At 40.6% G+C, this 17,752-nt stretch overlaps 1 protein-coding gene across 1 annotated transcript in view; it reads right to left on the reverse strand.

The window, feature by feature from the left end:
- The window catches only part of KIF26B (kinesin family member 26B), a 496,587-nt gene that overhangs the window by 148,431 nt on the left and 330,404 nt on the right, over positions 1–17,752 (reverse strand). The gene's annotated exons all lie outside the window — the stretch shown is intronic.

A 17,752-nucleotide genomic window follows, 5' to 3' on the forward strand; every position in this document is an offset into this window, starting at 1 on the left:
GCAATGCTATGACCTCACATGGTTCTGCAGCCTCCATCCACAAAGAACTGCTTATTATCCACGAACACTCAGCTTAAGCATGAATAAAGCTGGCCATCTTTGGGGATAAACAGTACCAATTAGGTTAATCATTTCATAACTCCTGGTATAAACTCAAGTGTGGGAGACCTTATGAGTTTTTTAGAAACTCTAACACGTTGTAAAATCCACACTGGTCTGAGAAAGAACCATGTGGTGACCGTTCGAGGTATGCTGTGGATGTGATTGTGGAAGAAAAACACAGACCCCAGTGCAGTGGGGAAATATAAATCAAGCTGTTAAAGAAACATAACACCTAATCAGAATAAACTACAGCCAAGGTGTAGGGTCCTGAGACTAGGGGCAGCTCAAGAGGAAAGCAGGCTTTTGTGCAGGGTGCTCTTTCACTACAAAATGCAATTCATGAGTAAGAGCAAGGGGTGACAGAGCCAGAACTCACAAAGGTGGCAGAGGATGCAAACGAAAAGGTGGGAGGGAGGGTGCTGCCGTCATTAATAACAGTTGTTGTTCTCATCACATCTTCCCTCATTAGAATGTCCTACAACACCTGAAATATGACAATCTTATCATAGAGAAGAGGGGAAAATAAGGCAAAGGCACAGACTATAACATACTCATTTCTGGATTCATTCTTGGTGTTTTCACACTATATTCTTGTTCTAAGAATTCCAGTTTCCTTACCAAAGGTGAAGAAACCTTTTAGCTGCAGCTTAAAACAAATGGGCTACTGTAAATTTATTCTACACATCAAAACCTTATAATCCATCCCATGTTTTTACCGACTGCATAACAGGTCACAAGCAAAGTAGCTCAAAAAGATTAAATCAGCATTGTTTCCACCCCTCCCCACTTCCCACCACCTTCCATCTTCATGTACGAATCTTAAGCTCTGGACTGGTTAATTTCAATTTTGTATCAGTAACTGTCATGCTTTTGACAAATCCCCTGAGCTACAAAATGGTCACTGCACAAATACAGCAAATAGAATTACCACTTCAAAGCTTAATTTTTTTCTTAGCTGTAAAACTGAACATCTTTTTCATAAGAGTGATTTACAGAGGAATGACAGATTTTGATGGAATGATACCCTAACAGTCCCAATGCCAAACTTAGGGACCTCTATAGTGAATTTATGTAAGATGATGAAAAATGAAGGGCACTAGAAAGGATTTCCACAGTGCTTTTCTTTCCCCAATCAGCAAAAAAAAAACAAAACAAAAAAACCAAAAAAAACCTAGGAGTAATTTTTTCTCATGCTTTCATTGCCACTCTTTCTGATACTGCCCCTCTAAAACTAAAGGTGAAGTGGGATTCTTCTAGTGCATCTCTTGGTTGTTTTCATTACTCTGTGAGATTTTCTCCTTGAACAAACAGTGACGCATCCAGAGGTGTTGTGTGTGACCATCACATTCTACCGACAGCAACCTCTTACTGCATTCAAGTCAGGGTGCCTACAGACATAGGAGCATTAGGAAGAAGGGTGAAGATGATGATCTGCTAGGAACTGAATGGATCATGTGCTTATCTATTCACATTAGGATTCTTTCAGATGGTGGGAAAAGGACCAAGGAGTTGCTGTGGTTCACACTTTCCCACCAGTTGGGGGTTCCTGGTCCAAAAGTGGAGACAGAGAGGAGAAGGGAGTGACACTGAAAGGCAGCTCAGAAGAGATGTTGGCTTTTTGTCATTTCTCTTATCTGTACTACCCATGCACATTTACTCCCTCCACACAGACCCTGCAGAGGAGGAAAGAGAGGGTCCTTGAAATTAAAGTGTATAAAGGGCATTCCCAAGGAGTCAAGGTTTCATTCCTCTGTCTCTCTCTTGATATTCATATAATGTTTGATATTTGATATTAATATAATATCAAATTTTTACTCTATTACTGGATCAATCCCAACAGCATACAAACATGTTATTATTTCTCCTGTCTTCAGAAATAAAACACAGGTCTTTCTCTTCATTCTTTTTACCCAGCCAGCTACCGGTCTGTTTCCTTGCTCATCTTCACAGCAAAATTCAGGGAAAGTGTTGTCTACACTTGTTTTCTCCAGTTCACCTCCTCCCACTGCCTATAAGCTCATCCCAACCAGACATCCATCCCATATCTCCTCTGACACAGCTCTTGTCAAGGTCACAAATGACCTCATGATTGCTAAATGTCATGGTCCTCAGCCTCATTTTACTTGACCTATCAGAGGTCCTTCTGATATCCTACTCAGGCCAATATTTTGAATCTCAGCAAACTTTGTGAAGAAGATATTAATAGTACTCCCATTTAACAGACAAATAAATGAGGCTTAAAGAGTTAAATCCAAAGTCCTTTGAGTATCTGACTTTATTTGAACATCTAGCTTCTTCAGATACTATGTAGGTGATAGGTAAGTTACTTAAATTCTGATAATGTTTCTGTAAAGGGTCCAGCATAGCACCTTAGCATATAGTTGGTACTTAGTAATATTATCATCATCATTATTACACATATTATTATCAAGCCTCGGTTCTGCATAGTAAGACAGAATAAAAATTTATCTATCTTTTATAGACGTTTGTGAAAATTAAATAAGAGTGCAGGTGAAGGGTTTAGTATACAGGAAGTACTTAATATATGGTACTTTGAAGGAATATAATAATAAACAGTGGAACTGAGACTGAGTCTAGGTCTCTGTTCCCCATATTGCATCAGATCATCTCTGAACAGGTAGAAAGACAGGCAGGGGAAATGTAAGGGCATTTGTGGGGTATAAGTCAAGGGGCATTTTTCTAAAAATCGGAGTAACCCATTAGTGGTGGATCTGCTTCTTGAAATAGCTTTTATCATCGAAAGTGTCCAAGTAGTGGCTAGAAAGCCATTTACAGGGAATACCAGGGAGATGAAAGCAGGCACTGGGAACATGGTATGATTTCCAAAATTTCTTCCGATGCGAAGACACTGAAATGAACCCTGAAATCTCTATTCCATTCAGGGAAGCCTCTGTTGGATTCAATGCAGGAAATTATTTGGAGAATACATAAAAACTACTTTCTTCTTAAAACACACACATATATGAAATTTCAAGGGGGAAACTTTGTTCACATCACAGTTACAAAAAAAATACAAAACCTAAAACATATATATGAAATAAACAGAAGTATTCTAGAGCTCAGAAATCACAGTTTAGAGCCATATATTGCATAAGAACATTTTATTTTAATTTCGGCATCATCCTAACCAGCTATTTGATCTCTATTTTATATGTTTCAATTTTTTGAAAGCCAGCAGCTTCTGCTCTTTTTACAGAGCACTTCAATGACACACAGATGAGTCAAGTTTGAGGGACAGAAGTCATTCGTATATAGTTGTATTATTCAGTGACATAAAGGAGCAGCAGTCATGAAAGAATTGAAAAGGTAAAGACATTTTGGCTAGCAGTTATTTTGTGTAATTAATGTCTCACAAGTTCTCTTTTTTTTTTTTTTGTAGGGAGAGGAACAGATGAGTATGTTGTTTGATAAGATTTTAAATAACAAAAAGTTAAAAAACTAAAAACTCTGAGAAGTAATATTTACTTGACTCATTCTTGGCATGGACTGTATCACATATTTCCTACAGCTATTCAACCCTGCACACATCTTTAAATATCCCTGGGCTTCACTTAGTTCTCTGAACCTTATTACAATTAAAAAAAAAAAAAAGCAGCCTCTCTAGCAGGATGAAATTAATACTCACTGAACAGTTATAAAGAAAGTGACACCACACTAAGCATTATCAGTCTGTGAGGAGAGGAGCAATAATGTGAACTTGGTGAGAATTTAAACCTAGCGAGCTCAGTTCTTCCCTCTGGGCTCTAGCCTTTCTCTCCATCCTTACTCACACAGGAGACAATTACCCTAACACATCAATGTGATACCATCTGAATTCAGGAATCAGTTTAGAATTGAGATGACCTTCAAAGGAGATGGTTCCTTGTTCCCCCTGGCCAGATCCACCCAGATCAAAAAGAAAAGAGGTAAATAATTATCTAGTAAATTTAATTGGTTTAGGTGGAGGAGAGCTTTAGATCTTAGTTATACAGATCAGAGGGGGAACTTATGGGGTATCTTTTTCTTATTTTGCATTTATGTGATAGACTATTTGACCTTGGATTTTCAGAATTACAGACTGTTTAAATGGGAAGCCCTTCATTCTAAACGCATCCCATGAGAATTAAGTTGGGGTCTGCCCCCTCTTAGTGTCTAGCGTTTACTAAAATATTGCTCTAACAATATTGTAAGAATTATTAGCTTCGTGAAGAATAAACTCTCCTTAGATAATATCAAGCAGGAATATCAGGTAGTACAGTTGTTTTTTTAAGGATCCTTCATCCTTTAAAAAATTCTAAGTACTGTGTTTGCTAACAACACTCTGAGAGCATTTCATCCTGTCTGAAGGGGGTGTTCAACTGTGAGATGATCATATGGGTGGGTGAAAGCTTCATGAAAATTAAGAGGTCATTCAAGCTCTACTAAATTGAACCCAAGCAATTGACTGGTGAGACATCAACTGAAAAACTGCTCAAGAAAGGGCAGGGTGAGGCCCTTAGAACTGCCCCATCTGTTGCCCAGAAAGGGTCCTGACCCAGGAGGGAGATGAGAGTGGTAAAATCGCCAGCATCAGCAGGTAAAAAGACAATCCACATGGCAATTTAATGTGAAATGGCCAGGGCTGTCATAGGCTCCGATGGCTTATGTGCCATTATAAAATATTTCAATGCTCTGAGGATTAAGACTGTCTGGTAAATAAGCAATGACGTGACAGATCACAGCAGCTCCCAGGAAATTCATGGGGTCAGTGACACAGGGGTAGAAGAAAATAAAACAGATTATGAATAGGGAGGATGTGTGACAAAAACCAGTGGTCTGAGGCAAAGCCCTCTGGAAATAGTTAAGATATCCATCTACGTGTTAAAAAAAAAAAATCAGTTAGGCTTCATTTTGAAATAATGCCTATTTAAAAGTATTCTGGCACTGCCATGAAGCATGTTACTCATTCTGGAAATTCTCCAAACAGGGAATAAAAAGCGTCCTCCTTCACCTTTCCATTTTCTAATTGGCTGTCACTGAGGTCATTTCCATGCCTCCGGAGACCAAAAAGCATATGGGTCTTGGGGTTTTTCAGATTTTTATGTAAATGATCCATTTCATTAGTGTAGGAAGATAATTCATGACATGACTTCAAATAAAATGTTTACTGCTAGGAGGCAAAACATGGCTGACGGTTAACCTCAAACAATATCGCATCAAGACACAGCAGCCAGACACTATTATAATTTGAAAATAGATTGATTTTTGCAACTAGCGGCACAGCATTAACTCAGAGTGATAATCTCTATGAATTTACCCCTATTCTTCTCTTAAAACTTCACCCATTCAAGGCTTCTACAAGTTGCCCTTATCAACTCCTTGAGGCTTCAGCAATTGAGAGGCAACTGAGAGCCTATGTCTTATGTCTTAACACTTATGAGACGCTGATGTGCAGTGTGGTCTTTCCTTCTGGATGTCATTAGTGTTGACTCTATCACTGCATCATTACTGACGTAATAATAGCAGGAATAAAGTATACAATAAATGTAATACACTTGAATCATCCTGAAACAATCTCCATGACCTCCGGTCCATGGAAAAATTGTCTGCCACGAAACCAGTTCCTGATGCCTAAAGGGCTGGGGACCACTGGTATATACCCGCTCAGGGCTTCTTAATTGATCCAGCCTTTGGTGTTAAAGGAACATATGCAAAGTCCCAAGACTATGTATCTGAAGTTCTAGAAATGCTTAGATCTTGGAATGTTTCACTCTTTCTAAATCCTTTTTCACATACTGTCACATCCATCACACTCAGTCCTGTGAGAAAGCAAAGAAGGTATTTGTACCACAAAGTACAGGTGTAAAAAGCCATGAAGGCACAGAAGTTACCTGATTTTATCTGTAGTCACAGGACTAGTGATTGTCATAACTGAGATGAGGATTTGCATTTTCTGCTTTAGACTTAGGGTCAGTCTACCACTTCATGCTGTTATGCAATGTGATAAATAGAAGCACTTATTTTATTTCATTTGGGCAATATAAAACCAAATGATAATCATGTGCCTAATAATGAAGACAGAAAAAAAGCAGTTACATAGTTTTGTATGTAACTCAAATCAAATCATATATAAGCATTTACCAATTACTGATCTAGTTGCTTAGCAACATACCTTCTCATCACAGGGGGAAAATGTCTCAGCTGAGTGAGTCAGGTCATGCCCAGAATTAGGATATGAAAGGCAAATTATATGAAAGTGGTTTCTCGACTCCTACAATCCCAACCCAGAGCGAGTCCTTGCATGACAGTAACACCACCACAACAACGACCACCACCACACAGCATTCTTCTGTGCCATTCTCCACTGCCTCATACCTCTCCTTCTACAGATACAAAAAGAATGCTGGAAGCTGCTTAGAATGCATCTCAGTGCTCTGGAAACAGAATCAATCAATCAATGACAACTATATACTAAAGAACTATGCTTCCCTGGTATCTCAGTCAATAAAGAATCTGCCTGCAGGGCAGGAGACCCGAGTTCGATCCCTGGGTCAGGAAGATCCCCTGGAGAAGGAAATGGCAACCTACTCCAGTATCCTTGCCTGGAAAATCCCACGGACAGAGAGGCCTGGTGTGCTGTAGTCCACAGGGTTGCAAAGAGTCAGGCACGACTGAGTGACTAACACTTTCACTTTCAAAGAACTATGCAATTAATAGGCTATGCATGTCAGTCAAGTCACCTCTGAGTCACCCCGCAGGTGCTCTGTGTTCAAGAGTCTACTCCTAAGTTGTGGCTATGAGAGGAATCCACACCACCCAACATTATTGAGAACTTCCACTGGCTCCCTAGAAGCTCAGAGAAGGTAGAAGCTTTACCTGAACTGCACATCATTCACTCATGCCTAGAAGTACAAAACAGGGGAAAAGCAAAATTTAAAAACCATACTGTTGGTGAATACTGCTAATCCATCCTGTCTGGATTTTTTAATGGTCAAAGTGAGAATAATAGAGGTGAATGAAAATACGACTAAAGGCAAAACCAATGGGATGAAAAGCAGCCCTTTCATAAACTAACTTTTCTTTTTTTATGAAAGCTATTCAAAGTAAAATCTTCTCCTTTGCTGAAAGCCAGGTACCTAAGAAAGTGTTTGCTGAGCCAAGATCCCTATGTGAAAATAGAAATGCTTTCTTTCATATGCTCAAATAAAGCAGGAGATGTTTAATAATAAAAGAATTAGCCATTGGCATGGAAGGCCAAGGGCTTCCCTGATGGCTCAGAGGGTAAAATAATCCACCTACAATGCAGAAGACTTGGGTTAGATCCTTGGGTTGGGAAGATCCTCTGGAGAAGGGAATGGCAACCCACTCCAGCATTCTTGCCTGGAGAAGTCCATGAACGGAGAAGCCTGACAGGCTACAGTTCATGAGGTTGCAACAAGTCGGACATGGCTGAACAACTAAGCACGCACACGTGGAAGGTTAAACAGGAGTGCAAAGCATGAATTTGTTATTTCCTTTCTGAGGAAATGTGGACTGTAGGAACGCAGATGCACACTGTGTCGGTGGCAGAATTTATGTCCTACTGAGGCCCTTTGCCTCCATATCTCTGATGCTCTGCTTTCTCAGGGCTCAGGTAAGCTTCCTTGGTGTCTACAGGGATTTGGAGCATTTTAAGAAAGACTCTTCCACTCGTCTTGCTGGGAGTTAAGCCCTTTCAGCTCATTATACAGTAGCTGCTGCTTGTACTGTGTGGGCCCCCAAGTTCTGTCACCTCAGGCGCCTGGCAGCAGGATACCAGGCACGGCGGCCGATCTTGGCAGCTTCCTTAATATTTCATGTGATGGGGCTTTGAGGGAGTGCCTTCACTAACAGCTGAGATGCCATCTTTGGAAGGCTAGGTTCCAGGGCCCGAAAGAAGGCTGGGAACCTCTGCTCTAATGAATTTAATCTCATCTGGAACTTGACAGTTGGTGCCACACTCTTTTGGCAGCCTGGGGACATGTGGGCTTTCTTATTACATATTTCTATTTCTGTGTGTCCAGCAAACCCTGTAGGTTAGACCAGAACACTGCTGAGACAGCCAGCTCCAGGTCAAACCTAGACGAAAACACATTAGAAAGAGGGAATTTCTGTCTCCGACACTCAGTGACCTCAGAAAGATGCAACTCGCTTCAGGCCTCATCAATCTTTCATATTTTGAGAGGGCTCCCCACTCTTTCAAGGACACTGGAAGACTGAATAAACCAAAAATGGTTCTCAACTGATGTGTAATATAAAGGTCTACAGCACTGGCCCCCAACCTTTTTGGCACCAGGGACCAGTTTCATGGAAGACAATTTTTCCACAGATCGGGAGGCCAGGGGATGGTTTCAGAATGATTCAAGCACATTACACTTACCGTGAACTTCATTTCTATTATTATTACATCAGTTCCACCTCAGATCTTCAGGCATTAGATCCTGGAGGTCTAAAGAACATACTGCCAATTTGTAAGCTGCCTTTGATGCCACGTGGGAGAGGAAATGGCAACCCATTTCAGTATGTATACTTGCCTAGAGGATTTTCCATGGACAAGCCTGGCAAACTATAGTCCATGGGGTTGCAAAGAGGTGGACTTAGCAACTGAGCATGTATGACATACACATTAGTTTGTGACTCCACAGCTGCTAGCTTCCTTATTTCACTGCTTCACTCCATGATGCACAAAGCTACCCTTTCTTCTCGCCTGCTGACCTGACTCAGTAGACTTCCAACTTGCCAGGGCACATACCTAAGAACTTTACCAGGGAGGGGAAAAGTCTAACGGGCACAGAAGTCTGGAGGTGCAACTCCAGGGTCTTCTGCTCCAAAGATGTTCACTACAGATGTCCTGGATGAGGTCATGCCAGGGGACAGCACAGGGCAAGCCCACTGCCCCATCCAGGTGGGACACAGCCTTGCCCACTGTCTGACCGGGGACAGCAGCCACGTGCCTGGGTTTGAGGACGCAGCCCCCACTGCACTCCAAATCTCCCTGCTCCTGCTCTACAGCCCGTGCCAAGCCTAGGTCTTGGTCTTCCCAGACCCCTAACCTGGCTTCCTGATCTCCTGCATTTTGCCTTCTGCTTGCCGACTTGACTTCAGCTTAGAAGCTTTCTGCTTCAGTCTGGATGGATCTCCTAGTCTTTCCTCCTATTAGCACTAAGGTCCTCATCATGTTTCCCTGTGCTAAATGACCTTCTAGCCATCAGTCCCTTCTGATCAGATGCTCCCTGTCGGCAGATCTTTAGGTCCCTGGCCTAATACGCCCAGCCAAGCTTTCTTACTAGTACCTGGGAAACCAGGTAGCTTCTAACCTCCTTCAGAGTCAGACCTTTGCAAACTGGGATCAACAAATAAAAGAACTGTAAACATCGAGGCCATCAGACCCTGTCAGAAAAACAGTAGTTGAAAAATCCATCCCAAACTAGGTATATATGATTGTAGTTAATTGCCAGTACTGTTACCTTTCATAAACATGAATAATGGAGAACTAGCTGGTCTTCTTGATTGAAGCTGATAAACTCATGTATCTACAACTAGCTATTTCAGCTGCTTATAGACAGAGAAAAAGGCAATCATAGGCTAATTAAAGCCTATTCCTTAGGAATGCCTGTGTTTGATTTTTCTGCAGAGAAACAATTGTCCATAATATATGTATGGATATCGACTACATTGCAAGAAATAGCTAACTAAAATTAAGGTTCCTTCAAGGAATAAGCATATTCCAGATAATTTGATTTCAAGAATCTAATGAATCTAATGTTCTTTTCATTACATCATGCAGCCTTTTAGATGCTAACTCCAGTAGTTTCTAGTTAAATCATTTATATATATGCTAATGTAATGTTCAAAGGAAGAAACCACATGATCTACCATAAACAGAGAGCCCATTTAAAAGCCAAGGATGACCACTAATTCCCTAGTTTCCCTTAATATTTATCTTCCTTAGCTGTTTGGTAGAAAATTATCTTAAAAAGCATAAGAAACTGAAAAGCAGCTGTTGTTCATTTAATGTCTTTATTTTAAAAGAAACAGTGCTTTATCCTCACTTTCCCCATATTTTGATCATGTGAAATTAAAAACTGACATGAAATTACATACTTCAGATATAATTTGCTGCCTGAAGCATTCGAGCTGCTATCAAGGTGTGATAACTAGAAATGGACAGCAATTGCAGAGAAAACAAAGCCTTTAATCTGTAACTCTTTGCTCAATACCTGTAGCTCTCTCACAGCAAAGATAATTAATTGTCAATGCTGGGTGACATACTCTGTGGTTTGGGGGCTTCTTGGTTAATTAAATGTGAATATATGTTAGTTTTGTTTGCTAATGGAAGTGATTTCTTTTTTCCCCTTTAATATCAATGTTTCTTTTTATTTAACAAATTATTTGGTACAGTTGAAATCTGAGGAAATCATTAAGTAAGTTATTTCAAAAAAAAAAAAACAATTTGCTAGGGGTCTCTGCATTAAAAAAGTAGGAACCAGACACAGCAGCGGTTCAGAATGCCTGCACCCCCACCTCTGTTGCAAGGTCAGGCAACCCCAGACTTGGGGCAATCTTTTAGACTGCTGATACCTCAGCAGCCCCACTTGAGGGAGAAAGGTAGAAAGAAACTCACATCCCTTCCTCTCATATTTATTCTACTGCCAGGTCACTTGGAAGGGAGTCTATGCAGATTGTTGAAAAACATGGCAAAATCATGTTGCAGGTGTACACGACCATGTGTAAAATAGGCAGTTAGCGGGAAGCTGCTCTGTAGCAGAGGGAACTCAGCTTGGTATTCTGTGATGACCTGGAGGGGTGGGAGGAAGGTCCAAGCGGGAAGAGACACCTGTGTACACAAGACTGATTCATGATGTTGGACAGCAGAAACTAACACAGCATTATAAAGCAATTATACTCCAATTAAAAATATATAGGTAAACTCATCATAGGCATGTTCAGAGGCTCCAAAGCAGAGGAAAGGAGGCAGCTTTTATTTTCAATGAAGTTAAGAAGCCATCTCCCTGGAGCAGACAGCATAGATGAGAGATTACTCCAGAGCAAAATAACTTGTGAAAGGAGGAAGAATCTATAATAATCATGGCCAATTAGGACTAGGCGTTGGCAGAAAGGAAGGAAATTCTCACTCATGATACCACATGGATGAACCTTAAGGACATTATGCTTAGTCAAATAAGTCAGGCACAAAAAGACAAATACTGCATGATTCTGCTTGTGAGTGGTACCTAGAGTAGTCAAAGCCAGAGAGACAAAAAGCGGCACCGTGGTTACCAGGGACTGAGGCAGGCAGGGGATGAGGAGTTACTGTTTCATGGGGATGGAGTTTCAGTTTGGTAAGATGCAGAGGTCTGGAGATGGATGGTGGAGATGCTGCACAACAACACGAGTGGACTTAATACTACTGAGCCGTACATCTAAAAACAGTTAAGATGAGTGGGTGTTAGTTGCTCAGTCGCGTCCGACTCTTTGCAACCCCATGGACTCTAGCCCACAAGCCCCTCTGTCCATGGAATTCTCCAGGCAAGAACACTGGAGTGGGTTGCCATTCCCTTCTCCAAGGATGGGTTATGTATATTTTACCACAATAAAATTTTAGTTTATGGTTTATTTCCAGGCTTCAGTGTGAGAAAACAACAACAAACTATGGGGGCAATTCTTTTTGTGACTTTGCATCAAGGCCGCTAACAAAGACCTGTGCTTTACTTTTTGTTGCATATTCTTGCTTATTTGATGATTCTACATGAACAAGGCAGTTACGCTAGGAAACAGCCTGGGAAGGAAACACGAGCCTGCCTGTCTCCACGGCCAGGATGTGGATTTGACCACCAAGGATGGATGCTCTCCACCCCTCACTTTGCACACTGCATCTGGGGTTGTTGAAATCTGGACATGGACATGTGTGTGCATGTTAGTGTGTGTGTATGTGTGTGTGTGTAGCATGGCTATGGAGGGAGGAGGCAGGGAGAATAATAAAGAAATTAAATCATATAAATTAATAAAAAAAAAGATAATGCAGTGGATTTCTCCCAAGTAATTCACATCTCTCTCAGCTAAAGTCTTTATTGGGACTTCCCTGGTGGTCCAGTGGTTAAGAATCTGCCTGCCAGTGCAGTGAACACGAGTTTGATCCCTGGTCCAGCAAGATCCTACATGCCACATGGCAGTTGAGCCCAGGAGCCACAGCTACTGAAGCCTGCACATCCGAGAGCCTGTGCTCCACAACAAGAGAAGCCACGACAATGAGAAGCCCGTGCACCACAAATAGAGAGTAGCCCCCACTCACTGTAACTCGAAAAAAACTGCATGCAGCCACAAAGACCCAGAGCAGCCAAATAAAATCAATTAATTAAAAAATAAAGTCTTTATTACATTCTTGCTACTTTTTTGTCTTATAGTTAAAAAGTATTTTTGAGAACAATGATCAAATAATTAATAATTAAACTGGTATAAAGAAAAAACTATTTTGAAATAAATTACAGGCAATGGAGAAATTTGTCAAAATACAACAAGGATTTAGTTCAAATTTCCTAGTTAACTCCATAAAGAAACCTGAGCCATGTTAAACTGCACATTTTACTATTGTTTACTTTAGTGTGCCTATTATTTTTAGGCAGGTGAGATCTAAACTGGGTAAATTAAATTTTATATGCTGTCGTTATTCTTAGGTATTAGAATCCTAAGTTCAATGATCACCATTTTTGCAGAATTTGGAACATGATTACCTTAAGCACCCATATAGGTTTCAAGTACTATCTTAAATTACTTACACATCATTAATTATAACTATAGCTTCCTGACACTCAATCCTTGGCTAAGAATAAAATTCCTAGCTCTGACATTATTATAAAGATAATAATCACATTGGGCTTCACAGGTGGCTCAGCAGTAAAGAATTTTCCTGTAATGCAGGAGACCCAGGTTCAATCCCTGGGTCGGGAAGATCTCCTGGAAGAGGAAATAGCAACCCACTCCAGTATTCTTGCCTGGGAAATTCCATGGACAGAGGAGCCTGGCGGGCTACAGTCCATGGGGTAGCAGAGTCAGACACAACTGAATGACTGAGCACAATATTTATATATTGATAGAGCACCTGGGAACAGGTGATGTGATCCTGTTCTCTAGCCCCAGATGCCATCCAGCTGTGTCTGTGAACAAAGTCACATGCCACTGGACAGAATGTAATGCATATTATATAATCAATCAATCACCTTCTCCCCCTGTGAATTCTTGCATTTACACAATATACTTCTACAAATTGCTTGTAATTTAAGTTTTTACAAATTGAATCTTATTTCATATTGATTTCCATTAAAATTTCAGAGCTACTTTATCTTTACAAATGATATTCAATTGAAAGTGGCTGGAAACTATAAATTTCTATGCTTTCCCTCTACTCTGTCAAACAAATCACTAGCAACCAATGCAAAGAGCCATCCAGTGCTGTATTCAAAGGTGCACAAAAGTGACTCCTAACGCATGACTAATTGCCAAGAAATGGCTAAGAAATATTTAAGAGTCTCTTAATTTTTACACTTGCCTTTGACTCCATAGACAGAAACCACTTATTTTCAAGATACATCGTCTATGTTTAGAGCTTCATTTATAGTATTTGGATACAAAAACTATTTGGCTTAGTTTTTCAGACTGGAGAAACTTCAGCATGTGGATGTGAGATGGCCCAGGGAGATGCAGAGAAGAATGAGAACAGAAAGTGACTCATAAGACCCTCAGAAACCTCAGCATTTAATGAGTGGATGCAAAAAGGAGGTATCAAAGGAGCCTGAAAATAAGCAGCCAGAGAGATGAAGGGAAAGATGGAACAAGACATCAATATTGTTAATGCTACTAAGAGACCAAAACAGAATGAAAAGTGTCCGCTGGATTGGAATTAATAAATTCATCATCAACTTTGAACAGAATCAGAGGAGAGGTGGAGTACATTCCAACGGATTGAGAAGTAAATGGGGGCTGAAGAAATAAAGATAAGGAGGTCTACACCATTGTTTTAAGAAAATATAGAAGGAAAAATATGAAAAATTATATTTTTAGGCTTCACCATTTTAAATGCCTTGAGCTGAATTATGATGCTATGTATAGCTTTGTTTTTATAGAGGCTAACATAAAAGCATCCTTAAACATTTCTATAACTTGTAAAAAGTAAATGGCTTTCATCTTATGCATTTTATGCATCTTATGCATTTATGCATCTTATGCATTTCATCTTATGCATCTTATGCATTTATTATTCATGTTATTCTACAAATACTTATTGAATACCTGCTATTTACAGGTAACTATGCTATTACCCACTGTTCCCTACATTAAAATTCCCTAAAAAGTCTCCAAGGAAGACTAGGAGTCTCCAAGCAAACTCTGTATCACTTTATTGGGTAAAAATAACAATTCAATATGAAAACACGGGCTTTGGAGTCAGAGTGTTTGTGTGCTCAGTTGCTCAGTCCAGCCTTTTGTGACCCCATAGGTTACAGCCCACAAGTCTCCTCTGTCCATGGGATTTTCCTGACAAGAATACTGGAGTGGCTTGCCATTTTCTCTACCAGGGGATTCCCAACCCTGGGATCAAACCCAAGTCTCCTGCATCTCCTGCAATGGTAGGCAGATTCTTTACCAGTGAGCCACCTGGGAAGATTTGGAGTCAGAGAGTCCTGATCAAATCCTGGCTTTGCCACTCTTGGAGATATCTGCATAAAGATAATAATGCCCACCGAGAGGGTCTGTGTGAAGATAAAAGCGCAGGATGGATGAACAGTGCCATTTGGATGGTCTGCAACCAGTGAGCTCAATACATGTTTTGTTCCCTTCTGCATTTTTTTCACTCTTCTTCTGATTCATTTACCTTGAAAGTGAGTTAGTCACTCAGTTGTATCTGACTCTTAGTGACCCCATAGACTGTAGCCCACCAGGCTCCTCTGTTCATGGGATTTCCCAGGTAAGAATACTGGAGTGTGTTGCCATTTCCTTCTCCAAAAGATCTTCCCCACCCAGGGACTGAACCTGGGTCTCCCGCATTGCTGGTAAACTCTACCGATTTAGCCAAAGTCTAGTTAATGTCCAATAGCAATAATCAAATTGGTCCAGGAACTGGTATCTTTCTCTCACACACTTCTCTCTCTCTCTATGTGTGTGTATGTATATGTATATACATACACATATACAAATATACACACACAATATGTATACATATGTATGGATCTAATTTATTTTATAAATACATAATTTTGTAAGTCAGTTAAAATCACTTAGGGTATAAATTCTTAATGTTATATATGACTATTCTACTATTTATTGATCTTCTATGTGATTTTTCGCACATTTTTATCAAGGCTGCTAAAAGGAGCTCCTACCTAATGTACTATGTAACAATATTGTATTGATCAATTCTTGTAGTTCTTTTAAAGTTAGTTCGGTGAACCAAAACTGGTAAGGTGCTATCTGTGATTTTAGAGTATTAGATGATAAATGCTCTGTTAAACCTGGGACTTCTCTGGTATCCCAGTAGGTAAAGAATCTGCCTGCAAAGCAGGAGACCCATGTTTGATCCCTGGGTTGGGATATAGAAAAGAACATTCCAGCCTCTTCCATACCTATGATTTCAACAGGGCTCAAGAAGTCTCTGGGTGGAGAGAATAGCTCTTGTAAATGAAGCCGTGTGATTCAATACATGCTCCATCAAACAATGATTTACCATTAAGTACTTCAGTATTTCAGAGTCCCCTCAAGAGGCAGAAAGGAGAAACAGCCCGGAGTTTACAGATTGTGCAGCCAAGTGGCCTGGGTTCAGATCTTCTGTCTGACACTCACAGCCCTGTGACCTTTGTTGAGTTCCTTACCCTTCCCATGCCTCAGTTTCCTCAGCTGCAAAACAGGACGGCCACTGTGTGGGGTTGTCGTGAGGTCTAAACGAACAGATGTCTTAGAACAGTTCCTGGTGCATAGTACCTACCCAGTAAATGTTTGTTTGCTACAATTATTGTTATAATAAAATACTAATATGAAAGCTATATCCTAAATGTTTCTTTTCAGAGATTCTTTCCCATAAGCTTCTTAATATATAACCATAAGAAGAAAGGTAAAAGAGATGCCTTTCCTTTAAGCCCTGTTAAGCTATTCTGGGTGAACTCTGAACATGGCCCACCAGGGTTTATTGCAACTGACTCTATGATATTGAATCTGATGTGTTCAAGTCCTGGGCATCTTGAATGAGAATTCTGGTTGTGCTGTTGGCGAAGGTGGATGGGTAGGGGAGGTGGTATTTAGAGCAAAAAAAGATCAGAAAAGAGGACAATGTCAGTAAATAAACTGGGGTCTTCTACAACCTTAAATCAGATGCCAGGGAAGTCTCTGTTGATGCAGTTGCTTCGGCCTGAAAACCACCAGTTGAAACTAGATTCTTACATCAACCATGTGTCTGCAGCTTTTATGTGCTGGAGGCAATTATTTGGTAGTTGCCTCTCTGACAAAGAGTCCTCATTGCAGAATGACTGCAGGGTAACCAGTTTTCATCCTCACTCATCAGGCAGTGTCCTGGAGCACTTAGAAAAATCAATACATATGCAGAATAAAAATGCCGTTAAGCAAACTAACTCGGTTGTTTAAACTGGCCCACAAGTTAAACTGGGTGTAGACAGTATCATTTTCCTTCATGTACAGGAAATACGTTGTCTCTGCTGCACAGAGACTGATAGAACTGACTGCTATGTCTTTCACACCAGCCAGGCACCTGCCAGTGTGGTCCCTGGTCAAGATGAGGAATGGACCAAAAGTGTGACTTGCCGGTACTGCTTCTTAAAACTGACCGTGACTGTGTCTTCCTTACAATATTAAATGCTTCATAATGTCAGGAGCCATATCTGTCTTTCTTGCAAGTGCATTCTCAGCATTGCCTCAACATAGTGAGCACTCTATAAACATGGATGGACAGACGGATGAATGGATGGAGTTGGCCCCAGATCAATGACATGGGTTTCCCTGGTAGCTCAGCTGGTGAAAACAACAACAAACCGTCTGCAATGCAGGAGACCCCAGTTCGATTCCTGGGTTGGGAAGATCCACTGGAGAAGGGATAGGCTACCCACTCCGGTATTCTTGGGCCTCCCTGGTGGCTCAATTGGTAAAGAATTCACCTGCGGGACACCTGGATTCGATCCCTGGGTTGGGAAGATCCCCTGGAGAAGAGAATGGCTGCCCACTCCAGTATTCTGGCCTGGAGAATTCCATGGACTCTATAGTCCATGGAGTCGCAAAGAGTCAGACACGACTAAGCGACTTTCACTTATCAATGACACTGAAAAAGAAAGTCTGGCTGCCTGTCTTTCTAATAGGAGCAACCCTGTGGTCCTCACATGCTTCCCAATAGAACAGTTTGGAAACATCTGTCGAGCTGGAGGCAATTTACATTTAAGGGTTCCTCCAGCCCAGAGGTTCTGCACAGCTATGTTTTAAGGGCATATTCTGATGTATTTAAATTTGTAAATATCTTCCAAACCAAGCCTGACCATTTATATTAACAGGTTCTTCATCATCTGTGGGAAAGATGGTTATTTTTATTTTTAGGAGAACTAAAATAAGAGTCTATCTATTTCTTTTTAAAGAGTTTGGCACAATCTAACCCAAGAATTCCCAG

Source organism: Muntiacus reevesi, chromosome 5, assembly GCF_963930625.1.
Source record: "Muntiacus reevesi chromosome 5, mMunRee1.1, whole genome shotgun sequence".
Lineage (NCBI taxonomy): Eukaryota > Metazoa > Chordata > Mammalia > Artiodactyla > Cervidae > Muntiacus > Muntiacus reevesi.